General features: G+C 62.5%; 1 non-coding gene across 1 annotated transcript; it reads right to left on the bottom strand.

Annotated features, from left to right (window-relative positions):
- Positions 1–3,716: 3,716 nt before the first annotated feature.
- LOC131871568 (5S ribosomal RNA) lies at positions 3,717–3,835 on the bottom strand. Its single transcript, XR_009369782.1, has one exon. It is a non-coding gene; the product is annotated as a 5S ribosomal RNA (ribosomal RNA).
- Between the last annotated feature and the right edge of the window lie 3,324 nt (positions 3,836–7,159).

Here is a 7,159-nt window from a genome sequence, read left to right on the forward strand (position 1 = left end):
ACCCCGGTTTGCCCCGGGTGCGCACCTCGCGTGCACCTTGGTGCGCACACCTTGGCTGGGTTGCGCGCCCTGGTGGGCACCATGGTGCGCACCAAGGAGCGCTCCGAAGTGTGCTCCAAGGTGCGGCGTGCACGAAGTCGGAGCCCGGTTTGCCCCGGGTGCGCACCTCGCGTGCACCTTCGCCGCGGTGGGCACCATGGCGTGCACGAAGTCGGAGCCCGGTTTGCCCCGGGTGCGCACCTCGCGTGCACCTTCGCCGGGGTGGGCACCTTAGTGTGCAGACCTTGGCTGGGTTGCGCGCCCTGGTGGGCACCATGGTGCGCACCAAGGAGCGCTCCGAAGTGTGCTCCAAGGTGCGGCCTGCACGAAGTCGGAGCCCGGTTTGCCCCGGGTGTGCACCTCGGGTGGGCACCTTGGTGCGCATGCCTTGCCTGGGCTGCGCACCAGGGCGGGCTCAAGATGGCACCCGCGTTCCTTTTTTTTCACTATCTTTCAAAACGGAAATTTTAAAATCTCATTTTTTTTTGCCTTTTTCTGGAAATTAGTGAAGGCAGCGCATCAAAGGTGCGCACCTCGCTGCCCACCACGGTGCGCAACGCCGGTGGGCACCCGGGAGTGCTTCGAAGTGTGCTCCAAGGTGCTGCGTGCACGTTGTCGGAGCCCGGTTTGCCCCGGGTGCGCACCTCGCGTGCACCTTCGTCGGGGTGGGCACCTTGGCTGGGTTTGCCCCGGCTGCGCTCCGAAGCGGGGTTATTGGAGCGCCGCCTCTTTTTTTGTCGGAGCGTTTGGTGGGGTTTCTCGCATTGGCTCTTCCGAGGCCCGGTTGCCACCCTGGCGCGCACGAAGTCGGAAGTAGGGTTAATTGCCCGGGTGCGCACCTTTGCCAGGGTGGGCACCTTACCTGGGCTGCGCACCAGGGCGGGCTCAAGATGGCACGCGCGTTCCGTTTTTTTCACTATCTTTCAAAACGGAAATTTTAAAATCTCCTTTTTTTTTTGCCTTTTCTGGAAATTAGTGAAGGCAGCGCATCAAAGGTGCGCACCTCGCTGCCCACCTTGGTGTGCTCTGAGGTGCGCACCCGGGAGCGCTACGAAGTGTGCTCCAAGGTGCGGCGTGCACGTTGTCGGAGCCCGGTTTGCCCCGGGTGCGCACCTCGCCTGCACCTTGGCCGGGGTGGGCACCTTGGCTGGGTTTGCCCAGGGTGCGCTCCGAAGCGGGGTTACTGGAGCGCCCCCTCTTTTTTTGTCAGAGCGTTTGGTGGGGTTTCTCGCATTGGCTCTTCCCAGGCCCGGTTGTTGGGTGCGCTCCCACCCTGGCGCGCGCGAAGTTGGAAGTTGGGTTAATTGCCCGGGCGCGCACCTTCGCCAGGGTGGGCACCTTGGTGCGCACACCTTGGCTGGGCTGCGCACCAGGGCGGGCTCAAGATGGCACCAGCATTCCCTTTTTCTCACTATCTTTCAAAACGGAAATTTTAAAATCTCGTTTTTTTTTTGCCTTTTATGGAAATTAGTGAAGGCATCGCATCAAAGGTGCGCACCTCGCTGCCCACCTTGGTGTGCTCCGAGGTGCCCACCACGGTGCGCAACGCCGGTGCGAACCCGGGAGCGCCCCGATGTGTGCTCCAAGGTGCGGCGTGCACGAAGTCGGACCCCGGTTTGCCCCGGGTGCGCACCTCGCGTGCACCTTGGTGCGCACACCTTGGCTGGGTTGCGCGGCCTGGTGGGCACCATGGTGCGCACCAAGGAGCGCTCCGAAGTGTGCTCCAAGGTGCGGCGTGCACGAAGTCGGAGCCCGGTTTGCCCCGGGTACGCACCTCGCGTGCACCTTCGCCGGGGTGGGCACCTCGGCTGGGTTGCGCGCCCTGGTGCGCACCAAGGAGCGCTCCGAAGTGTGCTCCAAGGTGCGGCGTGCACGAAGTCGGAGCCCGGTTTGCCCCGGGTGCGCACCATGGCGTGCACGAAGTCGGAGCCCGGTTTGCCCCGGGTGCGCACCTCGCGTGCACCTTCGGCGGGGTTGCGCGCCCTGGTGGGCACCATGGTGCGCACCAAGGAGCGCTCCGAAGTGTGCTCCAAGGTGCGGCGTGCACGAAGTCGGAGCCCGGTTTGCCCCGGGTGCGCACCTCGCGTGCACCTTCGGCGGGGTTGCGCGCCCTGGTGGGCACCATGGTGCGCACCAAGGAGCGCTCCGAAGTGTGCTCCAAGGTGCGGCGTGCACGAAGTCGGAGCCCGGTTTGCCCCGGGTGCGCACCTCGCGTGCACCTTCGCCGCGGTGGGCACCATGGCGTGCACGAAGTCGGAGCCCGGTTTGCCCCGGGTGCGCACCTCGCGTGCACCTTCGCCGGGGTGGGCACCTCGGCTGGGTTGCGCGCCCTGGTGCGCACCAAGGAGCGCTCCGAAGTGTGCTCCAAGGTGCGGCGTGCACGAAGTCGGAGCCCGGTTTGCCCCGGGTGCGCACCTCGCGTGCACCTTCGCCAGGGTGGGCACCTCGGTGCGCACACCTTCTCAATGTTTTCTTGCCTTTTCTGGAAATTGGTGAAGGCAGCGCATCAAAGGTGCGCACCTCGGTGTGCTCCGAGGTGCGAACCCGAGAGCGCTCCGAGGTGCCCACGAAGTCGAAAGTCGGGTTAATTGCATTGTTTTCCCCGGGTGCGCTCCGAGGTGCGCAACATCGGCGCGCACCAAGGAGGGCTCCGAAGTGTGCTCCAAGGTGCGCACGATGGCGTGCACCTCTGGTGCGCACGATTCGGAGCTCGGTTTGACCGGGGTGCGCACACCTTGGCTGGGTTGCGCACCTTTTGTGCGCTCCAAGGTGCGCACGAAGTCGGAGCTCGGTTTGCCCCGGGTGCGCACCTTCGCCAGGGTGCGCACCTTGATGCGCACGCCTTGGCTGGGCTGCGCACCTTGGTGGGCGCCATGGTGCGCACCTTTCGTGCGCTCCAAGGTGCGCACGAAGTCGGAGCTCGGTTTGCCCCGGGTGCGCACCTTGGTGGGCGCCATGGTGCACTCCGAGGTGCCCAAGATTGGTGCGCACCAAGGAGCGCTCCGAAGTGCGCTCCAAGGTGCGCGCGAAGTCGAAAGTTGGGTTAATTGTCCGGTTTGCCTCGGGTGCGCACCTTGCGTGCACCTTCGCCAGGGTGGGCGCCTTGGTGCGCACACCTTGGCTGGGCTGCGCACACCTTGGCACCCGCGTTTCCTTCATTTTAAATTTTTTTTTTTTACAATCTCTCAAGTGGGAAATTCTATAATCTCAACTTTTTTTGCCTTTTCAGGAAACTTTTGAATGGAGCGCATCATTGGTGCGCTCCGAAGTGTGCTCCAAAGCTCTCTCCAGCTGCGTGCACCTGCCCCGGCCGCGCACCCGGCCCCGCCCAGCTTCGCTCACCTGTCCCGGGCGTCTGGTGCGGAACCTTAGAGTAAGAAACATCACCGTGCACCTTGGCCAACGTGCGCGACTCGACCGAGCGCGCACTGGCCGAGGTGCACACCGATTTCACCTGGGTGCGCGCGCAGCACCTCGGGCGCACCGGGGTGCGCGCACAACGCCCGGGTTGCACCGTGGCCTGTGTGCTCGGGGCGCCTCGGGTGCGCGCTCGGTGTCGCCCCCGCGCGCGCGGTAGTGCGGGCAGCGCACCCCGGCCCGGCCCGGCCCCGACGAGAACGCAAACGGGCAAAAGGTTTATTCAAATAGCATTGCGACGCCCGGCGAAAAACTAAAAAAGGGTGCAACACCGGGACTTCCCGGGAGGTCACCCATCCCAGTACTACTCCGGCCCAAGCGCGCTTAACTGCGGAGTTCTGATGGGATCCGGTGCACTAACGCTGGTATGATCGCACCCGTTATGAGCTTGTCGCAGTGTGTACTTAGCAAACCGCGACCCACGTGCGAATCCACCCCGGCCACCCACCCCCGTCGAGGTGCACACCCTCCCTCGCGAAGTGCGCCCCGTTCGCCAAGTGTGAGCCCTGCCCGGGTGCGCGCACCTTGCTAGGGCGTCGGGTGTGCACCCGGCCCGGCCTACGTGCGTGCACCTGGAGGGGGCGTCGTGTGCGTGCAGTGTCCCGTCTGCAACGCGGTGCCCACACACCACCTCGGGCGCAACGACCTGCGCTCACATGTGGGCCGAGTGCACCTTGGTGCATGTTCGGGGCGCCTCGGGTGCACGCTCGATCTTGCCCCGGTGCACCAAGGCGCTCGGTTTGCCCCGGGTGCGCACTTGGTGCAAGGTGGGCACCCAAAATAGGGATCAAGCACCAAAACACAAGTTTCGGGATGCAAAATGGGACCCAAGGACCACAAATGCGTTCCAAGACCCATGATGGGTCCACGAGAACAAAAATGTGTTCCGAGACTTAATAAACAAATATTGGGTTTTAGGAGAAGAAACATGCTCTGATGCCCAAAACGAGAATCGACCCCGAAAAGGCCACAGGCCAAAAGTGGGATGCGAGACAAAAAAAAATGGGACCCGAGGACCAAAATTGGGTTCCCAGGTCGAAGACAGGGCAACCGGACAAGAAACGACCTCTAAGGCTCGAAATGAGTCCCGACGACTAAAACTTGACAAGAAGCACCCATCAGGCACCCAACTCGACACCCATGGGATGCCGACCCACCCGGGCTTCCACCTAGCACACCTTGGCACCCACCCACCCTCGCACCCAACCTCGCACCCAACTTAGCACCTTTGAACCCACATTGGCACTCACCCTGACCCTGGCACCTTGGAACCCACATTGGCACTCACCTTGACCCTGGCACCCACCTTTGCACTCACCTTGGGACCCACCCTGGCTCCCACCTCGGCACCCACCCAGACACCCACCTTGGTTCCTTGGCACCCACCTTGGATCCTTGGCACCCACCCCGACACCCACCTTGGCACGCAACTTGGCTACTTGCCACCCACCTTGGCTCCTTGACGCCCACCCCGACAACCACCCCGTGACCTACCCTGGCTAGGGTTGGTGCACACCCACCCTGGTGCCCACCTTGGCACCCACCCTATGACCCACCTTGGCACGCACCTTAGTACCCACCCCGTTACCCACCCTAGGACCCACCCCGTGACCCACCTTGGCCAGGGTGGGTGCCTTGGTGCGCACAACTTGCCTGGGCTGCACACCAGGGCGGGCTCAAGATGGCACCCGCGTTCCGTTTTTTTCACTATCTTTCAAAACGGAAATTTTAAAATCTCATTTTTTTCTTTTTTTTGCCTTTTCTGGAAATTAGTGAAGGCAGCGCATCAAAGGTGCGCAATGCTGGTGCGAACCCGGGAGCGCTCCGATGTGTGCTCCAAGGTGCGGCGTGCACGAAGTCCGAGCCCGGTTTGCCCCGGGTGCGCACCTCGCGTGCACCTTCGCCGGGGTGAGCACCTTGGCTGGGTTGCGCGCCCTGGTGCGTACCAAGGAGCGCTCTGAAGTGTGCTCCAAGGTGCGGCGTGCACGAAGTCGGAGCCCGGTTTGCCCCGGGTGTGCACCTCGGGTGCGCACCTCGCGTGCACCTTCGCTGCGGTGGGCACCTTGGCTGGGTTGCGCGCCTTGGTGGGCACCATGCAGTGCACGAAGTCGGAGCCCGGTTTGCCCCGGGCGCGCACCTCCGCCAGGGTGGGCACCTTGGTGCGCACAACTTGCCTGGGCTGCGCATCAGGAAGGGCTCAAGATGGCACCCGCGTTCCGTTTTTTTCACTATCTTTCAGAACGGAAATTTTAAAATATCGTTTTTTTTTGCCTTTTCTGGAAATTAGTGAAGGCAGCGCATCAAAGGTGCGCAACGCTGGTGCGAACCTGGGAGCGCTCCGATGTGTGCTCCAAGGTGCGGCGTGCACGAAGTCGGAGCCCGGTTTGCCTCGGGTGCGCCCTGGTGGGCACCATGGTGCGCACCAAGGAGCGCTCCGAAGTGTGCTCCAAGGTGCGGCCTGCACGAAGTCGGAGCCCGGTTTGCCCCGGGTGTGCACCTCGGGTGGGCACCTTGGTGCGCATGCCTTGCCTGGGCTGCGCACCAGGGCGGGCTCAAGATGGCACCCGCGTTCCTTTTTTTTCACTATCTTTCAAAACGGAAATTTTAAAATCTCATTTTTTTTTGCCTTTTTCTGGAAATTAGTGAAGGCAGCGCATCAAAGGTGCGCACCTCGCTGCCCACCACGGTGCGCAACGCCGGTGGGCACCCGGGAGTGCTTCGAAGTGTGCTCCAAGGTGCTGCGTGCACGTTGTCGGAGCCCGGTTTGCCCCGGGTGCGCACCTCGCGTGCACCTTCGTCGGGGTGGGCACCTTGGCTTGGTTTGCCCCGGCTGCGCTCCGAAGCGGGGTTATTGGAGCGCCGCCTCTTTTTTTGTCGGAGCGTTTGGTGGGGTTTCTCGCATTGGCTCTTCCGAGGCCCGGTTGCCACCCTGGCGCGCACGAAGTCGGAAGTAGGGTTAATTGCCCGGGTGCGCACCTTTGCCAGGGTGGCACCTTACCTGGGCTGCGCACCAGGGCGGGCTCAAGATGGCACGCGCGTTCCGTTTTTTTCACTATCTTTCAAAACGGAAATTTTAAAATCTCCTTTTTTTTTTGCCTTTTCTGGAAATTAGTGAAGGCAGCGCATCAAAGGTGCGCACCTCGCTGCCCACCTTGGTGTGCTCTGAGGTGCGCACCCGGGAGCGCTACGAAGTGTGCTCCAAGGTGCGGCGTGCACGTTGTCGGAGCCCGGTTTGCCCCGGGTGCGCACCTCGCCTGCACCTTGGCCGGGGTGGGCACCTTGGCTGGGTTTGCCCAGGGTGCGCTCCGAAGCGGGGTTACTGGAGCGCCCCCTCTTTTTTTGTCAGAGAGTTTGGTGGGGTTTCTCGCATTGGCTCTTCCCAGGCCCGGTTGTTGGGTGCGCTCCCACCCTGGCGCGCGCGAAGTTGGAAGTTGGGTTAATTGCCCGGGCGCGCACCTTCGCCAGGGTGGGCACCTTGGTGCGCAAACCTTGGCTGGGCTGCGCACCAGGGCGGGCTCAAGATGGCACCAGCATTCCCTTTTTCTCACTATCTTTCAAAACGGAAATTTTAAAATCTCGTTTTTTTTTTGCCTTTTATGGAAATTAGTGAAGGCATCGCATCAAAGGTGCGCACCTCGCTGCCCACCTTGGTGTGCTCCGAGGTGCCCACCACGGTGCGCAACGCCGGTGCGAACCCGGGAGC

The sequence above is a fragment of the Cryptomeria japonica genome, unplaced genomic scaffold, assembly GCF_030272615.1.
Source record: "Cryptomeria japonica unplaced genomic scaffold, Sugi_1.0 HiC_scaffold_427, whole genome shotgun sequence".
Lineage (NCBI taxonomy): Eukaryota > Viridiplantae > Streptophyta > Pinopsida > Cupressales > Cupressaceae > Cryptomeria > Cryptomeria japonica.